This window comes from Camelus bactrianus, chromosome 1, assembly GCF_048773025.1.
Source record: "Camelus bactrianus isolate YW-2024 breed Bactrian camel chromosome 1, ASM4877302v1, whole genome shotgun sequence".
In the NCBI taxonomy this organism is placed as follows: Eukaryota; Metazoa; Chordata; class Mammalia; order Artiodactyla; family Camelidae; genus Camelus; species Camelus bactrianus.
The window spans coordinates 61,530,492-61,553,763 of NC_133539.1; the positions used below are offsets into that span (position 1 = coordinate 61,530,492).

A 23,272-nucleotide genomic window follows, 5' to 3' on the forward strand; every position below is an offset into this window, starting at 1 on the left:
TGTGAGTCAGCAGGGACACGCCGGGACTGGCTGCTGGAGATCTGTGAGGAGCCCGGGCAGAGGGCTGGGGCCCACTGCACAGAGGCAGCCTCAGGGGACTGGAGGGCAGTGTGAGCTCTGGCTGGGGTGTGTGCAGAACAGAACAGCCTGGGACCCCCATACAAAAGCACCACTGCTGGTGACGTTGAGGGGAGGGGTGCAATGCAGCTGTGCCATGGCGGATTCCTCTGCTTGCCTCCACGGTTGGTGTGTTCTCGAGAGAAGAGAGGTGGGGCTTGGTCATAGCCATTGCTGCTATGGGCTGGGCTGAAAGCTGAATCCATACCCAGCGGCCTAGCAACTTCACAGGTGGGACTGAGTTTTGTTTACAGCCCCAGGCAGAGAGGGTGGATCTGCTCTCTCTGCACCCTTGTAGACCCACGCCTCTGGCAGTGAGTGGAGTTCTGGCACATGGCAGGGGCGAGTACTAGTATTTATAACAGGCCGGCATACCACACCCTGTGTGGAGGTGGGGCTGGGGTCTGCACTGACCCTGTGGTGCACCACAGGTTCAGGTGTGGGACTGCATACTTGCTACGGTGGGTCCTAGCACCTGACATTGGCAGATCTGCGCTGGTGGTTCCTGGAGTTCAGAACCAGAGCAGGTGGCAGACATTCCAGCAGCTAAGGCAGGGACAAAGGCAGCGTCAACAAAGAGTACTTTCTAAGCCCACATAACAAGTGACAGACAACAACACAGAGGGCACCTCCCAGGGGACATCTGCAGAGGTACACTCAGCGACTCTTCTTCCCAGCTGTAGTGCTCCGACCCTGCCTACCATACACCACAGCTCAGAAACGGGTCTAGAAGCCTCTATTCCAGCAACAGGGAAGCAGACCTGGCCCCTGTCAAGGCTGTGACAACCACAGAACAAAAAAGGAGGCCCTGCTCAACAACAACAATCAGGGCAGGCTCTGATCCCCACAACACCAACCACACCCCCAATCAAAAGGATAATAGCCAACACACATGGAAGATGTGGCAACCATCCATACTAAGAACAGCCCTCACAAAAAAGCTATTAAATGAACACAGTCTGCACAGGAACACTCCCACTTTAAATAAAAACAAACAAACAAAAAATAGCCCTTCAAGACCACAGTAGATGGAGAAATGTAAGTAAAATGAAGAAGCAGAGGAACCACTCCCAATTTAAAGAACAAAACAAAAACAGAAGTCCCCTGAAAGAATGAACAATGAGATAGACCTCGACAGTCTACTGGATCATGACTTCAAAAAGGGGGTGATAAAAGCACTGACAGAAATAAGAGAGTCTATGAATAGAGACAGAGAATACTATGGAAAGGAAATAGAAACTATAAAGAGGAGCCAATTAAAAACAAAACTCAATGGCTGAGATAAGAGCCAAGCTAAAGGCAGTCAAAAGCAGACCAGATAATGCAGAGGAATGAATAAGTGACTTAGAAGACAGGATAACAGATATCACCCAATCAGAACAGCAGACAGAAAAGCAAGTAAAAAACAATGAAAGCAATATAAGGAATCTGAGATAACATAAAGTGTGCCAGTCTATGCATAATAGGAGTCCCAGAAGGAGAAGAAAGAGAAAAGGGGATTGAAAAGCTATTTGAAGAAATCATGACTGAAAACTTTCTAAACCTAAAGAAGGAAACAGATATCCAAGTACAGGAAGCACAGAAGGTCCCCAACAAGAAGAACCCAAATAGACCCACACCAAGACATATTATAATTAAGATGGTCAAAATTAAAGACAAAGAAATGATTCTAAAGGCAAGAGAAAAACGAAGAGTTAGTTATAAGGGAACCCCAATAAGGCTTTCAGCTGATTTCTCTACACAAACACTGCTGGCCAGAAAGAAGTGGCAAGATACTTTGAAAGTCCTCAATGAGAAAAGGCTGCAACCTAGGATACTCTATCTGGCAAGACTATCCTTTAGAGTAGGAGAAAGAATTTCACAGACAAGCAAAAACTGAAAGAATTCAGTGATACTAAACCTATGCTAAAAGAAATGTTGAAAGGTCTACTCTAAATAGAAAAGAAGCAGGAAGCTACAGAAACAAGACAATCTTAATTGGAAATGCAATAACTACAATGAGTTGCAAGAGAATAAACATGAAGATGTAAAAAAAAAAAAGACATCAAAATCATAAAAGGTGGGAGATGGGAGCAAGAAAATAGATCTTTTTCTCTCTTCTTTTATTTTTTTCTCCATTCTTTTTAGGATGTGACTGTCAGTTTAAAGCAAATGACTATCAGTTTAAAGCAAATAGATACAGTAAGGGGTTAACATACTTGAAAAACGGGGTACACAACCAGAAAAATTGTGCTGTACACCAGAAATTGACACAACATTGTAAACTGACTATAACTCAATAAAAATTAAAAAAAAAAAACGGTACACAAATCAAAAGCATAGAACAGAGTGACAGAAACCAAGCTAGTACCAAAGAAAATTATCAAACCAGAAAAATACTGTATGATATCACTTATATGTGAAATCTAAAAAAAAAAGACAAATGAACTTATTTACAAAACAGAAATAGACTCAGACATAGAAAACAAACTTATAGTTACCAGAGGGGGAAGTGGGTAGGAAGGAATAAACTGGGAGTTCAAGATTTGCAGATACTAACTTCTATATATAAAACAGATAAACAACAAGTTCATACTGTATAGCACAGGGAACTATATTCAATATCTTGTAGTAACTTATGGTGAAAAAGAATATGAAAATGAACATACATATGTTCATGTATGACTGAAGCATTATGCTGTACACCAGAAATTGACACAACATTGTAAACTGACTATACTTCAATAAAAATATATATTAAAAAAACTTGCCACTATTAAAAATAAAAATTTTAATGACACTTTGTTGTTTTTCTGCATATAAAAGAAATATTTATTTAAAATCATACAGTTATAGAAAAGTCTAAAGAGGTAAAGATGTAAATAACATATCTCATATATTACATATAAAAACTCATAAAGAAATAAAAATTACCAATAACCCCACTACCCAGAGACAGCTGCCTCTAATAACATGATATATTTATCTTGAACATTGACATGTATGCACAGCTATCTGTCCATCTGTAGTTTATATCATTCAATAGATACAATTACATATGCTACTTTTTCACTTAACGTATTATAAGTATTTCCAAAATCTCCTATAATGTGATTTTTAATAGCTTCCTGTTATCTGTTCATAGAGACAAAAAATTTATTCAATTAGTCTTCTTTTTCTAACTATTTTGGTTATTTATAAAGTTTTTCAATATTTTAAACAGTACTAAGATAAACATCTCTATGTATATACTGTTACTCATCTTTCTGAGCATTTCAGTAGACTCATTTCCCAGAAGTGAAGGTATTGAGGCAAAGACTGCGTATCTTGAGGCCGATGGGGGCCACACGCTGATGGAGGCCTTCTCTGCCGAGCCTGTTCTTGTTCACAGGGCACAGCTGGCCAGGTGCTCGGTGCTCTGTCCCTGCCTGTGTTCAGAGGGCCCCAGACTTTCTCTCCTTTGACTTCTGCTAGATTTGACTCCTGCAGGTGCTGAGGAACTAAATGCTCTGGAATTTAAGCAACGTAAAACAGGGCCCCCGTGTCTGACAGCTTACAAAAAGTCTAGCATCTACATTGCTGGCAGGAACTCAGAGATGGTCCCATCCAACAGTTATTTCATGGAAGAAAATGAGGCATGCAGAGGGGAGTGATATTCCTTTTTCTTGATGGATGAACTGAGCTAAAACTGAACTTAGGCCATCACCCCAGGCCATCACCCCAGGGAGGGCTGGGGTCACAGCAGAGAGTAAATTCTCCAGCTCCCTGGACTAAGTGCCAGGTTCCAGAACAGCTGCAGGGTCACTCAGGGCCATCATTTGGCAGCCTCAGTGACAACCGCCTCATGACCACATATTGGCTCTCAAGAGGAGCCAGGAAAACTCTCCAGGACACTGGCTCAGACCCTCTTCCTACAGTAAAACCTGGTCTTAAGATTACCAGCACAGGCAGGCATGTGGTGGATGGTCTGCACTTGGCCAAACAGAGGCAGAGAAGACCCAGACTCGCCCTGTGCAAGAAATGGAGTGGGGACGGGGCAGGGAAGGGACCCTGCCTTCACCGAGCACCTGCTGTGTGTCATGCTCTGTGCTGGGCACTCTACCGTCTCTCCCTCAGTCCTCAATTCTACCCTGGGATGTAGGCATTAGCCCCCTTTTGCAGATTAGGCTCAGAAAAGTTAAAGAACTTGGCCGAAGGTCAAACCGATAGCAAATGCAGTCAGGATTCCAACGCAGGGTGCCTGCCTACGGCTGCAGTGTTCTGAGCACTCACTGCTCATGAAGACTCTGAACACTCGTCAGCATACAGAATAAAAAAACAGATACACAAGCATACACGCATCTGGAAACTGATTCCATCACAGTAAGAGGACAAATGAGAGGGAAGTTCAGTCAAGTATGTCAAGAGGTGGCACTGGTCCCTCTAGCTCCAAGGCTCCGAGTCCTGGAATGCTGCTAGGAGCAGGAGGACCAATCTGAGGGCCTGTGTCCAAAGACCCTCATGATGACCTCGAGAAAGAGGCAGCAGCTGTGGGGAAGGAAAGGGCATTGTGCGGGGGCCAGGGACTGGATGCCACTCCCGGCTGAGCCAGGAGGGCTGTGTGAGCCTCAGTGAGACACTCCACCTCTCTGAACTTAGCTCTTCACATATAAAATGGGAAAACTCCCCTCATCCTCCTCCAGCCATCACCCCATTTCACTCCTCCCCACAACAGCAAAACTCCTTCAGAATGTTGTCTATCCTTGCCTCCAAATCTTTTTTCTAATTCTTTTTAAAATTTTTCTCTTTTTATGAGTTACTTCTTAGATAAAAATAACATATTATATGTTATAAAAGAAATTAAAACAAACCGATGCACCTCCCAGTCAGCTTTAGACAAAGAGAATATGAAGGCATCTGAAGTCCCCAGTCACATCCCTCTCCCCTCCACCCAAGTACCCACTATTCCAAAGGTGGCATCTATCATTCCTTTCCTTTTCACTAAACTTGGTGTTTCTAACTGAAGTATAATTTACCTAAACACTACGTTAGCTTCAGGTATACAACACAGTGATTGGGTATTTCCATACATTACAAAACGATCACCACAATAAGTCTACTCACCGTCTGTCATCCTACAAAGGTATTATAACACTGCTGACTATATTCCCCATGCTGTATATTTCACCCCTGTGCTCATTTACTTTGTAAATGGAAGTCTACCTCTTAATCGTCCTCAACTATTCTACTCCTCCCCGACTCCCTCCCCTCTGGCAACCACCTGTTTGTTCTCTGTATCTAGGAGTCTGTTTCTGTTTTGTAATGTTTGCTCACTTGCTGTGGTTTTTAGATTCCACACAGAAGTGAATTCTTATGACATTTGTCTTTCTCTAACTTATTTCACTTTGTGTAATACCTTCAAGGTCTATCCACGTTGTTACAAATGGCAGGATTTCATTCTTTCTTACGGCTCAGTACTGTTCTATTGTATACATACCATATCTTTTTTTATCCATTCATCTATTAATGGACACTTAGGTTGCTTTCATATTATGGCTATTGCAAATAAAGCTGCAGTGAACATAGGGCTGCATATATCTTTTCAAATTATGTTTACTATTATGTTAAATTATGTATATTATTATGTTTTCATTTTCTTTGGAAAAATACCCAGAAGTGAAATAGCTAAATCGTATGGTGGTTCCACTTTTAATGTTTGAGAAACCTCCATACTGTTTTTCCAATGGCTGCACAAATTCCCACCAACAGTGCACAAGGGTTCCCTTTCCTCCACATTCTTGCCAATATTTATTTTTCTTTTTGATAAGCCATTCTGCAGGTGTGAAGTGATATGTTATTGTAGTTTTGATTTGCATTTCCCTGATTAGCGATGCTGAGCATCTTTTCATGTGTCTGTTGGCCACCTGTGTGTTTTCTTGAGAAAATGTCTATTCAGTTCTTCTGTTTTCTTCCCCAGGTTAAAGAAGTTTTGAGCTATTATCTCTTTAAATAAGTTCTCTGCCCCTTTCTCTCTCCTCCTTCTAGGACCCCTATAATGCAAATCTTTGTATGCTTGATGTTGTCCCGGAGGTCTCTTAAACTATCCTCATTTTTAAAAATTCTTTTGTTTTGTTTAACTTGGGTGGTTTCTACTATTCTGTCTTCCAGTTTGCTGATTTGTTCCTCTGTACTGTCTAGTCTACTGTTGATTCCGTCTAGTGTTTTTTTTTTTATTTCAGTTATTGTATTCTTTAGCTCTATTTGGTCTTCTTTGTATTTTATAACTCTTCATTAAAGTTCTTTCTGTGTTCACCCATTCTTCTCCAATGTTCATTGAGTATCTATGTGATCATTACTTTTAACTCTTTATTGGGTAGATTATCTCCATGTTGCTTAGTTCTTTTTCTGGGGTTTTATTTTATTCCTTCATTTGGGACATACTTCTCTGTTGCCTCATTTTGCCCAATTCTCTGCTTTTATTTCTATGTATTGGGTAGTTTGGTTACACTTCCCAATCTTGGAGAAGTGGCCTTATATAGGAGTCATCCCACAGAGCCCAGCAGCACACTCCTCTCTGGTCGCCAGAGCTGTATGTTCTAGGCATGCCCTCTATGTGAGCTGTGTGGGGCCTTCTGTTGTGGCAGGGCCGGCCACTGTGGGTGCACTGATAGGCAGGGCTGGCCCGTGTGGAGGCTGCCAGCCCACTGGTGGGTGGGGCTGGGTTTCCAGGTCCTAGGGGTTCCTGGGGCTGGTGCTGGCCCATTGGTGGGCAGGTAAGCCCCCAATGCTAACAGGCTAAGGGGAGGACTCCAAAATGGCACTAGCCAGTACCAGTGTCCTTGTGGTAGAATAACCTCCCCAAAACGGCCGCCAACAGCATCTGTGTCCCCACGGGAAGTCCCTGTTGCCTCCTGCCTCTCCAGGAGGCTCTCCAAGATCATCTAGTGGAGCTGACCCAGTCTCCTTCCAAACTACCGCCTCTGCACAAGGTCTTGGAGCATGTGAGATTTTGCATGTGCTCTTTGGGAGCGGAGTCTCTATTTCTTAAGCCCTCCAGCTCTCCCGTACACAAGCCCTGCTGGCCTTCAGAGCTAGATGTTCTGGGGGCCCATCTTCCCAGTGCAGGACTCCTAGGCTGGGGAGCCCGATGTGGAGCCCAGACCTCTCACTCCTTGGGGAGACCCTCCACAATGATAGTTAGCTACTGTTTGTGGGTTGCCCATCCAGCTGTGTGGGTCTGACTATATAGCATCTCCACCTCTCCTGCCCATCTCATAGGTTCCTTCTTTATATTTTTAGTTGTGGAAAATCTTTTCCACTTGTCTTCAGGTCATTCTCATCAATAGTTTTTCTGTAAATAGTTGTACTTCTGGTGTGCCTGTGGGAAGAGGTGAACTCAAGGTCTTCCTACTCTGCCATCTTGGCCACTCCCCTCTCGTCAAACCTGTAAGTATTTTTGTATCCCTAAATTTTATATAAATGGTATTTCATTAAATGTATTCTGCCACTTTCGAAATTTGTTATGGATTGAATTGTGCTCCCCTACCCCCAGAAAAGATTGTGTTATGAGTCTTAACCCCTAGTATTTCAGAACATGTCCTTTTTTGGAGATAAGGTCTTCACAGAGATAGTCAAGTTAAAATGACATTAGAGTGGGCTCTAATCCAATATGACTGGTCGCCTTATAAAAAGGGGGAAATTTGAACACAGAGCTACAAACACATGGAAGACACCATGTGAAGAATGGAGTAATGTCGCCAGCTGCCAAAGAACTACCAGATGCTCAGAGAAAGGCCAGATCCTTCCCTAGTGCCTCCAGAGGGAGCATGGCCCTGCCAACACCTTGATCTTGGACTTCTAGCCCCCAGAACTGTGAGAGAATATACTTATTGTTCAAGCCACCCAGTCTGTGGCACTTTGTTATGGCAGTCCCAAGAAAGGAATACATCATTCAACAACATAATCTTGAAATTCACTTGTTAATGAAGGAAGCTGAGGTTTATTCGTTTTCTCTGCCATGTTCCATTACATGATAGATCACCATTTATCCATTTTACTTTGAAAAGCTATATGGCTTGCTTATAGGTTTTTGATATGGCAAATGGTGCTGCCCTGAACCTCCTGCACGGTGTGTCCTACAGGGAACTGCCCTTTGGCTCTAGAAGGCAGGCGCAGGCCTTGACTGGGCAGCAACAACAGCAGCAAGAACATACTCAGCACAAAAACCCTAACTGTTATCTCCTTTGCCAATATGGTGGGTGTAAAATGGTATTTCCTAGTGTCTTCAATTTGTGTTTTCCTGGTTTTTAATAAAGTTAGGCATCTTTTTATGTTTACCAACAATGTACATTTTCTCTTCACAAAACACCTCGTTGCACTTTCCTTGTCTTTTTCCTTACTTATTTCCAGAAGTTTTTTATGGACACTGGACTCTAATCCTACCTTGGCTGCGTGTTGCAAGTATCTTCTCCAGTTTTGCACTTTTTTGCTTTATTTATAGGATCCTTTGAGGAACAGAATTTTTTTTTTTTTTCCTTTTAAATGGACTTGATTTTTTTTTAGGGCAGTTTTAGGTTCAGGGCAAAATTACAGAGCAGAGAGTACAGAGGGTTCCCATATACCCCTGACCCTCACACAGGCACAGCTCCCCCACCTCCAAAATCCTCCACCAGAATGGTACATTTGTTACAATTGATTTACCTCCATTGATACATCATTATCAGCTTTTCATTTTAATGTAGTAGAATTTATTCATATTTTTCTTAACAGTTAGTGCTTTCAATAAATTCTTTGTATCTCAAGGTCATAGAGATATACTCCTATGCTCTGTTCTTAAGCATTTATATTCTGCCTGTCATGTCGTTAATGGACCTGGAATTGATTTCTGAGACTGCTGTGTAGCAGGAATCTAAAATAGGCAGGAGCACCTATCCTGCTTTTCTTATAGGGTTATTGTGAAGATCAGAAAAGAAAATGTGTGTGAAAGGACACTGAGAGCTGTCCAACAATGTGCAGATCCGGGTGCCCATGATGCTAATTTGATGAGAAAGCCATTTGAGAGAAGGTTGCTTCAGCCCTTGACTTGCTAATAAATTGTTTGCATGTTAGATTGCCAATAGGGCAGGCAGAAACAAAACCTCCTTCCCTCTTCTGAGGCTAGAGGACATGTGTAGCCTTTGTAAGAAAGCAAGTTCCAGTAAAACCTCTGGTGTTGGTCTCCCCTTCACCCACATTGCACACTCCATCAGCCACCTGACGTTAGCAAATGTGGTTGCAAAGACAAGCCCTGAGTCATAGAGAAAAGATTAAATTACACTCAGGAAATCTGCTCATCAAAGTGCATGAGTAATAAGATTCAGAAAGATGTCTGTCAAAAGTAGCAAAAAGCAAGCATGGGTGCTTCCCAGAGAGCCTGCTGTACCCCTTCCCAGGCTGATGGCTCCACCCCAGCTCCTGGAGAAGCGGCAATAGCTAAGGATGCGACTGTGACACTTGCGACTGGGGACCCCAGCAACCTTCCTGGATGAGGTAACTGAGCTCAAGGAGGAGATGGGGCCAACTTCTGGGAGCTGGGAGATTCAGATCCAAGAAGGCAGGTCTGCAGTGACTGAGGGCTGGTTAGAGGTGGAGGGCTGAGAGCCCCAGGGGCGGGGGTGGGGGAGGGCAGGCCCAAGGGGAGGCCATGCTGCTGGGGGAAGCTGATAAACTCAAAAGCACCTTTTGGCCTCAGAAGGTGGCATTGTTCGTGCTCTTTGAAGCATACCATGACTGAGAGACAGAGCTTAGGCAAGCCCTGGCCAGATGCCTGCTACCCAGGCCTGTGCCACTGGCCTTGTAATAGGAACAAATCTGACCCCATATTGGATCTGTTTCTTTTACTTTAACTTTTGTATTCTATTGTATTTGCTACGATTTAATAACTAAAAAAATGTTACCTATAGCCTAAAATATACAAAATAGCCCATTCTCAAAGCTCTGGTCTTTAAAGGTATAACACTTTTCCATTCATATAGAGGCAAAATTTGCAGAACAAAGAATAACATTTGTCTTGTTGGAGGTCTGTAGGAACACTGTGACCAGACCTACACGGACAGCTCAAGAACAAAGGATTCTAGCACCAAGAAGTTTGCAACGACCAACCACGCCCCTCCCCTTTTAGTATAAAAGCCTGAATTCTAACACAGGGAAGATGGTTCTTTGAGACACTAGTCCACCATCTTCTTGGTCTGCTGGCTTTCCAAATAAAGTCACTATTCCTTGCCGCAACAACTAGTCTCTCGATTTATTGGCCTGTTGAGCAGTATAAGCTAGGACTCGGTAACAGCCTCACTGGGAGGGACTGGAGGAAGGGAGGGCTGTAAAAGGGCCTTGGGGAATGGTTTGGGGGTGACAGGTGTGTTCAGTATCTTGATTGTGGTGGCATTTCACACATGATGTACATGTGTCAAAACTTACCAAATTGTACCCTTTAAATATGTCCAGTGTTGTTAATTATATCTCCATAAAGCTGTTAAAAATTACAAAAGAGCATGGTGGTAATTTTTATTACATATGCATGTTGATACACAGAAGAAAGACTGGAAGGATGTTCCCCCAAATGTTAACAGTGGTTAGTTCTGGGGGTATAGCTCAGTGGTAGAGCGTGTGCTTAGCATGCACAAGGTCCTGGGTTTAATCCCCGTACCTCCATTAAATTTTTTTAAAATAAATAAATAAATAAATAAATAAATAAATAAATAAATAAATAAATAAATAAATCTAATTACCTCCTCCCCACAAAGAAAAAAACAATGGTTAGTTCTGGGTTGTGGGATTAGAGAGAATTTAACTTTTCTTCTTTGTGTTTTGCTATACATTAAAAAATTTCAAAAACAGATGTTTTACTTTTGTAGTCAGGTTAAAAAAAAAAGTGTTTACTTCCCAGTAAGAGCAGTCTCCAAGTCATAGGGATCCTGTGAAGACAGGCATCCGTGGAGCCAAGGCGAGCAGCGGGCTGCCGGCAGAGGGGCTGCAGTACCTGAGGCAACCAGCTTCATACAGAACAAGCCGGCCCTGGGTCAAAGTTCAGCGCTGCCGTTTCTTTGCTGAGTGGCCTTGAGCGAGGAATTTGACCATTTGGCGCCTCAGTTTCCCCGATTATAACATGGGGATGATTGTAGCAGCCTCTGAAGGTGGCTGAGAGGTTGAGCGAGCTCTCAGCAGTGTTCCCACAGCACAGTAGAGACGGGGCTGGGGGGGGGGGCGGGTAGTAGCTGCTGTTCCCTCCCTCTCTCAGCTTCAAAGTATTAGAAAGAATCTAGAACTGACTTACAAAAAGCTTCATTTTTTAAAAGATAAAAATAAAGAGAGTTGACTAATCTCTAGAACAAAGTTCTGGAATTGAAAGTTTTTGAGGTTTCTCTTACCTAGTACCAGAAATCTTTATCTCTCAACCAACTGTAAGCACCATTTGTGCCCTCCCCCATCCCCGCCAGCAAGTGTGCCCCCTCCCATTCCCCTTGAACATCCCCCTTCCCTGATGCTCTGATGTGAGTTACCCCAGGTCCCTTCTCTTGCAGCTGCTTTTTGGGGGCAAAGACTAAACTTCACCCCCCTCTTTGTTCCTTTTCTGCAGACACGAGAGTAACCATCTGTGCCCTCCCTGCCCTCCATGCCCTCCATGCCCTGCCCAATCTTTGGCTTGGCTTACCCTTCAGGGGTCTGAGTGCTGTCCCTAACTGCCGGAGTCTGCTGTCCTGGGCAGCTTACCATGCTTCCCTGAGCCTCAGCACCCTCATCCATCTACTGGGGCTGATTCCTCCTGCCCGACTTGGCTCAAGTGTTTTGTGACTTGTGCATTAAGCCTCACACAACACAAGTGAGACCAAATTTTCTTCAGTTGCCACCAGTCCCGGGGCAGAGGAAACCCTCTCTGACAACCACCCTCCACCTGAGGGTGGGGTCCAGCCCCTGAGGACATCACACACTTCATTGTGACCGCCCTTTTATGGTCAGTTGTCTTCAAGTTTTGGACAAAAATTTCCACATTTCAGTAAACAATGAACGTGGCCTGCCATCAAGCCATCAGCCACTGCAGCCACGCCAGCAGTACACCCTGAGGGGGATTCAGGATTGAGGAAACAGAACTCTGGTCCTAGACAGTTGGGATGCATATCTAAGGAATGATTTCAATGAGCCCAGACTCTTGCATCTTCCCAAACACAGAAAAGCACTAAAATCATTAACTTGAGATGTCTGGTTTTTGTAACTAGCAGTAATCCTTTGATGTTTTGACTATATGTTTTGGTTTGTTTTTGTTTTTGTTTTTTTCCAGCAAAACCTCCTATATATCCTGGCTCCTCCCTTACCTCTTCGGAGTAGTTCTTCAGATCTTTCTGAGAGGCTGTCTCTTGGGCTATAGTCTTCAGTAAGTTTCCTTAATAAAACACAACTAGTAACTTTCAGGTTGTGTGTTCTTACGCAGCCTACAAGTCTTACTGAAATCTTCTGCTGGCTGGTCATTAAAGCTTCAAGCACACGCCCTTCTCCTCCCTCTCAGGGGACTCCAAGTCCCTTGAGGCCAAGGCCACCTCATTCATCTTTCAGCCCCTCCCCCTTTGCTTTTCACTCAACAAATCCACCCCTTGCATAGAGGCAGCTCATCATGTGCGTTCATTACTGGTTTGTTAGTTCTGTTTTAACCAGTGTTTACGTCTCTGGCAGCCATAGCCAGAGACTATTAAAACTATTGAATTTTATCATGACAATAGAACAAAGGCAGAGGGTCAGGTCAGCAACTGATCATTCCAAAGGTGAAAGCACACCCTAAGGGCTGTACAAGAGGCACTAGGACAAAAGGTCTGCAATGGTGCTCCTATAGGAAGGGCCCCTGACCCCACGTCACCCATGCTGTGTGTGTGTGTGTGTGTGTGTGTTTGTGTGTTGGGGGAAGGGGGTGACCGTGTCGGGGACAGTGTCTGAGTGTCTGGATTTGTGGGTGGGGATGCATTTGCAAAGTTTACAGCTTTCTTTTGACTTAAATCCTTCTCACTTACCACCACATTGCATGTTAAAGGCCTGTTGGAGGTCAATTCTAGGCCAGACCAGTGGTTAAAAGAACCTGAAGGGGTGAGTTATTAAGTTCCTCCTCCAAGTTCAAGATCCCTGAGGGGCCCAGCCTGGCAGGCCTCTGCCTGTCTTTTGTCTCTGCCTGATTCTCCTTCTCACCATCTCCCCACCCCGCTCCCCACCTCCTTAATCACCAATCAGTCTTGCTATCTGCCCTACCACAGGCATGAGGTCAGCCAGTCTGATGCAACCGTTTCTGGTCCAAAAACAAACCCCTGCCTGGCACAGTTCACCAACAGAGAGGTGAGCTTTGAACTGCCAGCCCAGGGCTCCACAGCCCACCGCTTCACCGCCCAACCTCCTCAGTGGTCCTGCGGGGAGCCCTCTCTCCAGGCCAACTACCCCTGGTCATGGCCATTGACCATGGCCACTTCCTCACTGAGAGACCTTGGGCAACTCGCCTCTCAGCACCTGTTTCTGCCTCTGGAAAAGGAGACAATAACACCTACTCATAAGACTTTCATGAGCATTAAATGAGAAAACAGTGTTTCCCAAACTTCAGTCATTCAACTTCCCGACACAATTTTTACCATAAGCACACATCACCTACTCTATTTTCCACTTAGTGTTTGTCATCAAATCAACTTTAAATCATCTCACTTTGTAAACAAATACACTTTGCTGAAGAACACAGAGCACACGCAATAGATTAATATATGCAGCCACTCTCATTTCTTTCACTTGATCTGTTTTAAAAACTCCTGTTTCCAAATCCTTCAATTTTTTGTCAGGTCAAGCCTCTTTTCAGCTAGCTATATTCTTTTCTAATACTCATTGCCATAAATGCTGAACTATGAGTATACAAAGTCCTCTGGGGAAGAGACGTGCTTTGGGAGACCCAGACGGGCAGCCCTGAGCCCGCTCCCAAGGCAGGGTGCAGTGGCTGTGGACCGTGGGGAAACCTTAGTCTGGGGGAACTGCCAGCCACCTGGAGAGCCAGGACTGGGGCCCTCCACTCCAACCCCACCCCACCCCAGCCAGGAGACAGAGGGGCACAGGGGACCACGAGCCCTAGGGCCTAACTGAAGTGAGATGTCAGCTCATCCAGGGAGTCCCACCTTCAGGCACCAATAGACCGCATACCTCCGACAAGTCGGTACCTGTGGACCAAGTGCTGGAAAAGCTGAGATGGGGCAAGGGGGTGAGGGCAGATCTGGCCTTCATTAAGCCCTAGAACTGTGTGGGCAGGCAGGGCCTGACTCCATGAGCTCAGAGCGGCCTGCCCTACCAAGGATTTAAGGGTGTGGGGACTGGAGCTTTATCTCTTCAAAAACAAGTCAATTAAGTGGCACACAGGGCCTCGTGTAACAACCCTGTGACTGCCCTCTGCACCGTCAGTTTATAAAGCACTTTCACACTCTGCCTGGTACCTCACCCTATGAGGTAGTCGGGGCAACTCCAGGACTGTTACCCAGTTCACAGATGATGAAACCAGGGCTCAGAGATGCTGAGGCGTGAGTTCTCCCAAGACAGCAGGGAGTGGGAGGCGGTGTGGGATATTTACCGGGCACCTATTATGAGCCGGATGTTCCCATATCATACCTCATTTAATCCTTGGGACAGTCCTGTGGGGTATGGACTTTTTTTTTTTTTTTTTTTTTTTTGCTTGTATTGTTTGTTTCATGAGGGGGAGGTAATTAGGTTTATTCATTTATTTCTGCTTGGAGGGGGTACTGAGGATTGAACCCAGGACCTCTTGCATACTGAGCATGTGCTCTACCAATTGAGCTATACACTTCCCCTAGGCTGTGGACTATTAGTCAAATAAGCAAATTTAAAAATCCTACCCCAGATGTAGCAGATTTGAATTTGTAAAGAATTAAAGAGACAGCCCCCAACTTCCACCTAAGTTATATTCCAAGACGTGGCCAAAAGACATTTTCCTACTGAAACAGGGTTACTATGGTATTTAGGTACTCAGGCTAGCCCAAGGAGGGCCAATTAACCCATAAGCCTCCAGAATTCTTGAACATGTGCAAAGAACATTAGAAAAACGACTAACGCCAGTGGTCAAAACAGAAAAGCAATAGCACTTGATAAGAAACTGCTTTTTCTTCATCTTGAGTGCCTGCCTGAAGGTCTAAGGCCAGGGGGAGGGATGGACGTCATTTCCCCTGCCTTCCAATTTTAGAATTTAAAGAAGAAAAGAAAAGGTGTTATGTGGGGGCAGGACACAGCATCCAGTGGGGAGCAGCCTGGAGAAGAAAGGACAGAGTTGACCAAGTAGCGACATTATGAAAGGAAGCAGCAGGTCCCTGGGAGCCAGCTGGGTGTGAGGGGGCCGGCAGGATGGCCGGGGACCCTAAATTCTCTCCCGTTCAAGAGGCTGCTTCCTGTAAGGACAGGAGTTCCAGCCTGCACAGAAAGATGACAGAAGGTACTGGATCCGCCAACTGCTGGGCAGACAGGGTGACTCGGAGGCCTGAGAACAAGGAGGGAAAAGGCAATTTTGCCAATGGGATTTTCTAGAGAAGAGAAATGTGTTTCCAATGGATAGAACCAGAAGTGGATTTAAACTCCTGCCACCACATACAAAATTCTGTAAGTAGGAGCAGAAGCAGGGTCTGACGGCAGCTGGAAATCCCCCTCAGTCATCAGAAGAGCCACCTGGGCGTCTGGCTACTTTTAGCTCTAATTTCCAGTCCTGGAGCTGCACTTACCAGCTGTCTGACCAGGCAGGCACACAACCTCTCAGAACCTCACCTCCTCCTCTGTGAGACAAGGTGATAAACTCCCACCCAGGGCTGCAGCAGAGGAGAATGAATGTGCTAACACCTGCAGAATTCACATTAGAGTTGGGCACACTTGAGGGATGGGGAGGGGATAGATAATCAATGTACTGGCTCCCTCACTTCCCAACTAAGGCTTTGAGGCCTTTGACGCAGGTCATGAGGCTGCAACTGAAGGGTGGAGGAGGACTTTCATGATACAAAGTGGGTTTAAAGAGATGAGCACTGTGATTCTAATTTGAGATCAGAGCCTGACAGATGGTCAGACTGTGGGTGGCCACTACCTCCCATCAGCGGGGCCCTGCCCGCGAGGGGCCGGCAGTAGGGGCAGGCACAGCTCCCAGGCCAAGCAGAGCAGCCCCAGCCATGACAATAAAAGTGTCCATAACCTCTAGTTTCGAATGTTCTCAGGTAAAATCAGAGCTGGAAAGAGCCGTGGATCTTCTGGTTCTACACTCTGATTGCACAGATGAGGGAACAGGCTCAGAGAGGCGAAGGGCTTTTCCTAGTCACACAGCCAGGCAGAGGAAGGGCTGGTCCCAGAAATCAGGCGTCCTGACACCCTGAATGGCAGCCAGAATCCCCCTCATTAGGAAACACTAGCTCATCCACCACAAGCATTTGATGAAATTGGCTTCTAGTCTTTTTAAAATACATAAATATCATTTTAAATTATATTTTAATATGGTATGACTTAAATAATATAGTATAATTTTAAATTAAATTACACATGAACACATTCTTTTTAAAATTAATTTCATTAACTCTTGGGTACATTGTGGTTATTTGGTGTTTACTGAATGAATGAATGAATGAACGAATGGATGAATGTTTATTCTCACTATCTCAGTTCAGGCCTCAGTCTTTCTATCAGCTCCTCCCTGGATGACGGAATAAGCCTTTGATCAGTCCCTTCCTCTGGGTGCCCCTTCACCCAGTGTCCTTCCTCCCTACACTACCCCTAGTCCTACCACAGCCCCACCGCAGGGACCCAGGGGCAAGGAAGGCAAATGAGGCTGCTCAGAGGAGTCCTCTCATCCTGCTCCTCTCTTAGTCAACATGAGCCTTGGGACACCCTTTGGATGAGACTTGGGACAGTCCCCAGCATCCCAATCAGCTTCTCCCTCTTGCTAATAAGTGCTGCCCTCACTCAACAGCTGGTTTTGCCCTTGCTTTTTCTCTCCTTTCCCCCTGATGCCCGGTCTTGGAAAGACCCCAAGCCTCTGGTGGGACTTCAGGAGAATCATTCAATCACAGAAAACTAAGGCCAATTTGATGGGGGAAACTTTTCACAATGTATACATATATAACAAATCATTTTGTGTCATGTAAATATCTCAGAATTTTGTCCATTATACCCCCAATAAAGCTAAAAAAGAGAAGACATTCAGGACAGATCCTGGAGCACTGGCAGGGCCTGAGAGCCTGGAGATAGAGGCTTGGCCAGGCCCAGCACTGCTGAAGGCAAGGGAGTGAGTGGGTTCTCCAAGAGGGGGCACAGCTCAAGGATGGGTTCTGGGAGATTTCCTGGCAGGAGGTGACAGGAAGAGTCACAGACAGAGCAACCAGGACTCAGGAGGAGAGTCAGAAGTGTGTCTGATCCCCAAGGTCAAAGAGATGGTTCAAAAAAGAGGGTGTGGCCAACAGTGGGAATCCAGCTGAGGATGGACAAACAGTGGCCTCCCCTTCCGGAGATGGACGTGCACCGCCGTCCCCTGGGCCTGGTTGTGACTAGAGGCCCTCGGGCTGGATCTGGCACTGAACAGCCTCCTAGTGAGGCTGGACAGTGAGCCTGGAAGGGAGGGGACCCTCCATCAAACCCCAGGGACAAGTGCCCAAGACCCCACTGAGCAGAAACAGGGTGGGACGGAAACCAAACAAATTGCTCCTTTAAAGCCACCTGAATTTCACGTTTCAGGAATGTTTGATTTGGGGCTTCTCTTTCCTGCAGCAGGATATTTAAAGAAAACAAATCTTTAAAAGCTTCAGCTCCAAAGCAAAGAGCCCTCTGTGTGCCTACGTCTGGTCTCGGCTTCAGGAACAAACCTCCTTTACTCTTTGGTCTGGATTGTATCCAAGGCAGATAGAACCTCTGGGCCAAGGTGGGCGCAGCCCAAGGCCCTGCTGACAGTTCAGAGTAGAACCAGCACAACCAGACCCTGGGGCCTTCCAGAGGCTTCCACACCAGGGGTACAGTGGGGCTGGCAGACGAGGGTACCAGCTGGGAGCCGAGAGGGCCACATCCCTGCCCCAAACCCGAGTCTGGTCAGCTCTTCCCCCAGGGACAGATACTTGGTGGCGAAGAGAGGGAGCTGAGAAGTCACCCAAGGAGGTGACCCAGGCGGGTCTGTCTGGGATTCAAAAGGAGGCAGCCCATTCTTGGCCTTGGCTACTTCCATAGGGTCCAAATTCAGAGCCTGCAAAAGGGCAGGGGAAATGGAGACAGAGGGACAGGGAGTTACTCCTGCCAAGCTCCCCACGCCAGAGTCCAGCCATCTCACTGCTCCCTTTACAGCAACCCCACGCCCACGGGGCTGGGCCCGTGTGAAGAAGTGAAAGTCCAGAGCACCTCCGGCCATGCCCTGTCAGCCCACGTGCTAGGAGGGCCTGGGCTCTGGTCTCCCTCTGCAGATGCAGTAACAGCGGCTCCGAGAGGCTACAGGCTTTTCTGGGGCCACACCACCAGGAAGCACAGGGCCTGCTTTCCAGCCCAGGTCTCCTGATGCCCAGTCTTGGCATCCACTGCCCTGGGTAGGAAAAGGGTAGGCAGGAGAGGGTCTTTCCATGCTGTTTGTCAAGGGCCAAGGAACAGATATTGAGGAACTACTGGGCAGGGGACTTTCTCAGTCAGATGGCCAAGGGTCCTGCCCAGGGGTCAGTACTCTTCCTTGGTGACATAAGGTCCCCTTCCCCCACTACCAGGGGACAGATGAGGTTCAGGGAAAGGTCCTTAATGAGTCACTGAATAAGCCCTGCCAAGGGCCTGGCACACCTCAGGGCTTGTCCCCAGACCAGACCTTCCTCTCTGTCCGCTAGGTCGTGGACTCCCAGGAGGGCAGGGTAGGAGTAGCCCCAAGGATCCCTAGAAGACCCTGCCCTTGCCGACAGGGAGACGGAGGCCCGAGGACTGTCCAAGGTCATGCCCACGGAAGTAATAGCAGCACCCTCCCCACAATTTACATTGAGGATTAAATGAGATAATACAAGCCAAGCACTCAGCCCACAGCTAGCCTTCAAACCGATACTGTTATTATTGTCATCACTTTTGTGAGTTTGCCCATGGGAGCCACGTTACCAGGTCTGCAGGAGAAGAAAGAGTGCCCTCCCTGTTTGCAGGCCAGGCCTCTGACCCAGCCAGTTTCTCACAGTGGAGGTGGAAAGGGCTGAGATGCAGGAGACGGGGACCCAGCCTCACCTGGCCTCTACTTAGCTGCCTGACCCCGGGGCAAGCCCTGCTGCCCACTCCCTGTTTTCTTCCCACTGAAAAATAAGCTAGATGTTCAGTGTGGGAAGATTTCTTCCCGTGTGGGGACTTCCAACTTCAGCAGCACCAGTCCCACCAGGGGCAGCTGGGAAAGCGTGTGCCTGGCTCGGAGGAAGAAGCCCGGCTCAGAGACAGACAAAGGCGCCCTGTGCAGGCCTTGCCTCTGGCCGGGCCCAGAGTTCTGGAGGCTTCCATACCCAGCCCGAGAGCTTCCAAGAATCACAGTTGCAAGTTATTACTTGAAAGTTGTCAGACAGTTTACTTTGTGTTCCTGGAAGCTATAGTCCAGGAAAGTTGGTGGAGGGGCGGAGAGAGAGAGTGAAAGAGTGTGGAAGTCAGTGAAAGAAGGAAGAGCAGGGAGAGAGGAGACAGAGTGGAAAGAAGGGAAGAGGCGAGGCAAAGACAGACTCAGAGAGACAGACTGGGACAGGGAGAGGGCAGAGCCGGCAGGAGCGGTGGGCGGTGGCTGTGAGCGAGGCCAGGACACAGGCTCAAATGACCACAGCTTTGACTTTCTTCAGCCTGGGACACTGCCTGGCCTCAGAACAGAAGCAACAAGGTGCTTTCTTAACAGGAAACTCCCTCGCCTGTGTGGGAGGGCAGAGCCATTTAGGTGGTTTCTCTTGCTGCTCCCTTGAACACTCAGCCCACACCTTCACTCCCTTTTGGCCTGGGGACACAAATAGTGCTTGATTTTCGTTAAAACAGCACCACAAACATCCCCTCCGAAGCAGCACACTTCCCCTTTGCTGCCTGGCCTCTAGGAAACATGCTCCAAACGGCAAGAGCGGGCTGCTGTTGCCACAGTGACCAGCATCTCCAAGGCCCCGGCAGGTCACAAAGTCCTGACTCGGGCATCACCTGGATCCTATTGTGGGGACAATCACTACCACGATTTAGCACCTGTCACATGCCAGAACGCGGGTCAAGCTCTCCACGTGCACTGAATAAAGAATCCTCATACAAGCACAACAGAGGCCACGATTCATCCCATGTTACAGTGGGAAACCTTGGCCATCTGGCTTCTGAGCCCAGGCCTTAACCACTACTCTCAGCTGAAATAAAACAGAACCGCCTATGAGGCACATCATAAAGACAAAGGCTAAAGGAGCTTTGGCTCTGCCACTTAGAAGCAATGTGACCTTGGGGAAGTGGCTTGTTTGCTCAGTTCTGGCTTCCTCATCTCTAGGACCAGAATAACCGCCTCAGGGGGGTTGTCACGAGAACTAAGGGAGATCCTGTGAACGACCTAGCCCAGGCCCTGGCCCCAGGGGCACTCAGGAAAGTTTTGTGACCCAGCACGAGCCTGGCAAACCTTCAGCCCAGCCACCTCCCTCCACCACGCTCTGCGTGCAGGACTGAAGGAGGACATGGGTGTCGCTGGAGCATCACCTGGGTGCCAGGGACTGGGTGCCCAGGAGGGTCAGCCAGCGAGGGGCCCCTGACTTGGGAGGTGTTAGGCTTCTGGCCCCCGATCCCAGCTCCAGCCGCCTCCTCTGCCCTCTCTGTCCAGGCCCCACCCCACCCTCAGCCACTGGCAGGGTCCCCTTGGGTGGGGTGGGCAAGGCAGGGTAGGGCGGGGCTGAGCACAAGGGAGCGGGGCGTCATTATCACTCCCAGCAGAGCTGGAGTTAAGCCTGCCTTCTTATCAGGGCCTCAGGTCCTGTGCTGATACACCCTGCCTGGCTCTGTGGGGGCTGGTGGGGGGCAGTGGTGGCTCCCCAAGTCTTTCCTCCTCTGAAATGGTCACCAGAGCAGGAATAGGAGAGGCAACCTGGGCTTGGACAATGTGCCATCCTAGGCAATCCCGTTCCTCTCTGGTAAAAATCTGTGAAATCGAGGGTGGAGAGGCAGCTAGATGAGATGACTCCTAAGTCCCTTCTAGCTCCAAAGACTTAGGACCCTGTGACCACCTGTGAGCTGGCCATAGTGGTCATCCTGTTACGGACGAGGGACCTGAGGCCGAGCAGAGGACAGAAACCTGCTCCCATGGCACACTAGCTGAGTGACACCCAGGCCTCCTGACTTCAGCCCGCTGCTCTTCCCAGCCCCGTGCCCTGAACTTCGGAAGGCCCATGGAGGAAACGGCTGGAGATGACAAGGGGTGGCTGCTTCTGGGCTCCCCCTCCTTCCATCAGGCTCCAGGAATGGGCAGGGTATCTCTCAGAGTGGCTCCAGACCTGTGGGCACATGCTAGCCCTGCTTGGGGATCACTCCTTGGCTCCTGCCTAAGGGAATGCAGGCTTCCAGGGTGTGTGGAGAGCTGGCCCCGTTTTCAGGCCCTGATAACACCCCTCCCCATATCAGTGAGCCAAGGATTGAGAGGTGTGTCTGGGAGTCAAGAGCAGGTTCAGCAGAAATGTGGAGGTGGCTGAAAGCAAAGGTGGGTGCAGATCAACCAAGGCCTACAGGACAGGAAAGAATCTCCGAGGGATGTCCAAGGCTTAGGGGAGAGGGAGTCAAAGGAAGGGGTGAGCTAGGTCCCACTTACTGCTTGGGAGATGAAATGCTTAATCCAAGGTGCTTTCCTAAGGGAATCCTAGAAATCTCAGAGACCCAGAGAGAGAGACCCAGAATCTACATCCCAGGGCAGGAGGGAACATGGCTGCCTTTGAGAAAGTTATGTCCTTGCCCAGTGAGGAAACTGAGGCCCAGGCTGTTGAGGGAGATGACTCACACGTGGCTTAGGACTTGGAAGTCCCTACCTGAGACTGGGTGAGTCCCCCTACAGCTGGAGGCAGGGACCTGGTGGGTGCAGTCCTGATGAACCAGGCAGAGTAGCAGAGAGACGGGCAGCAGGACAAGGCAGGGCTAGGCCTGGCCTTCTCGGCCCCTGTGGAGCTGGGGCTCTAGGCAGGCTCCATTCAGGCACCCAGTCAGTTCCATGAATATCCTCCATCCAGGCCTTGGCCCGGGTTCCTGAATTCTTGTCCTCTCTGGCCGAGGCCCAGACCATCCTGAGGACTCCCATTTGGGAGCTGACCTCAGAGCCTCTCCTCACTGCAGGGCAGCCTGGGCTGAGCTGGGCTCTCTGAACACACACAGACACAAGACTCACACAGATTTGTGCACCACATACATACCTGGGTCCAGGGCCCAAAAGGTCTCATGCCCTCATCCCCTCACCATGCGAACACGGACTGTGGGCTACCCAGACAGGCAACGCTGCTTCAGCTTTGCTTGAAAATACGAGCCTTAAGGATTTTAAATGTGGCCATGGAAGCCACATACCATAAGGCCAAAACTGGGCTGCCTTTTTCTTTGCCAGTGAATACCCCACACCCCTCCCAGGAATCCAAGGTTAACCCTGAGTGCTGAGAAAAGGCTTGAGCCCCAAGGGAGGTTGGGACTTGAGAGACACTGGGACCAGGGCAAAGGGGGCGAGAAAGAGCTGGAGTCCTTAGGTTGAACAAGGCTGGCCAAGACCCAGAGCCAGAGCCAGTGCCGTGGGGGAGGCTGGGCCTGGACATGGAAGGGCCTGAGGCTGCCACAGACAGGATGGGAGGAAGAAGGAAAGAGCCTCAAAGGGGACTCAATGTGGAGAGAACCTGAGCCATGCCCTGCATCATCGGTCACCCACCTCCCCAGCTGGGCTGACACATGTGGAGGATGAGCTCCTGTCCCCAGGACACAAGCACACACATGCACACACAGGCACACACCTTCACAGGCCCCTGGGGTGTTCATCTGACCCTTCGGTGACGTCCTTCCCTCTCTCCCTCAACACACCTCATTTTGCCTGAATACAGGGGTGGTAGGAAACAGAGTGGTCGGAGCCCATCCTCACCTCCTAAGGCAGCAGGTCTGAAAGCTCAGGGTGGCAGGACCCCATGGGGCCCTTGAGATTCAGGGATGGGGCACTTCAGATTCTGACTCC

At 48.0% G+C, this 23,272-nt stretch overlaps 1 protein-coding gene across 1 annotated transcript in view; it reads right to left on the bottom strand.

Annotated features, from left to right (window-relative positions):
* The window catches only part of TFRC (transferrin receptor), a 104,935-nt gene that overhangs the window by 73,920 nt on the left and 7,743 nt on the right, over nucleotides 1-23,272 (bottom strand). The gene's annotated exons all lie outside the window — the stretch shown is intronic.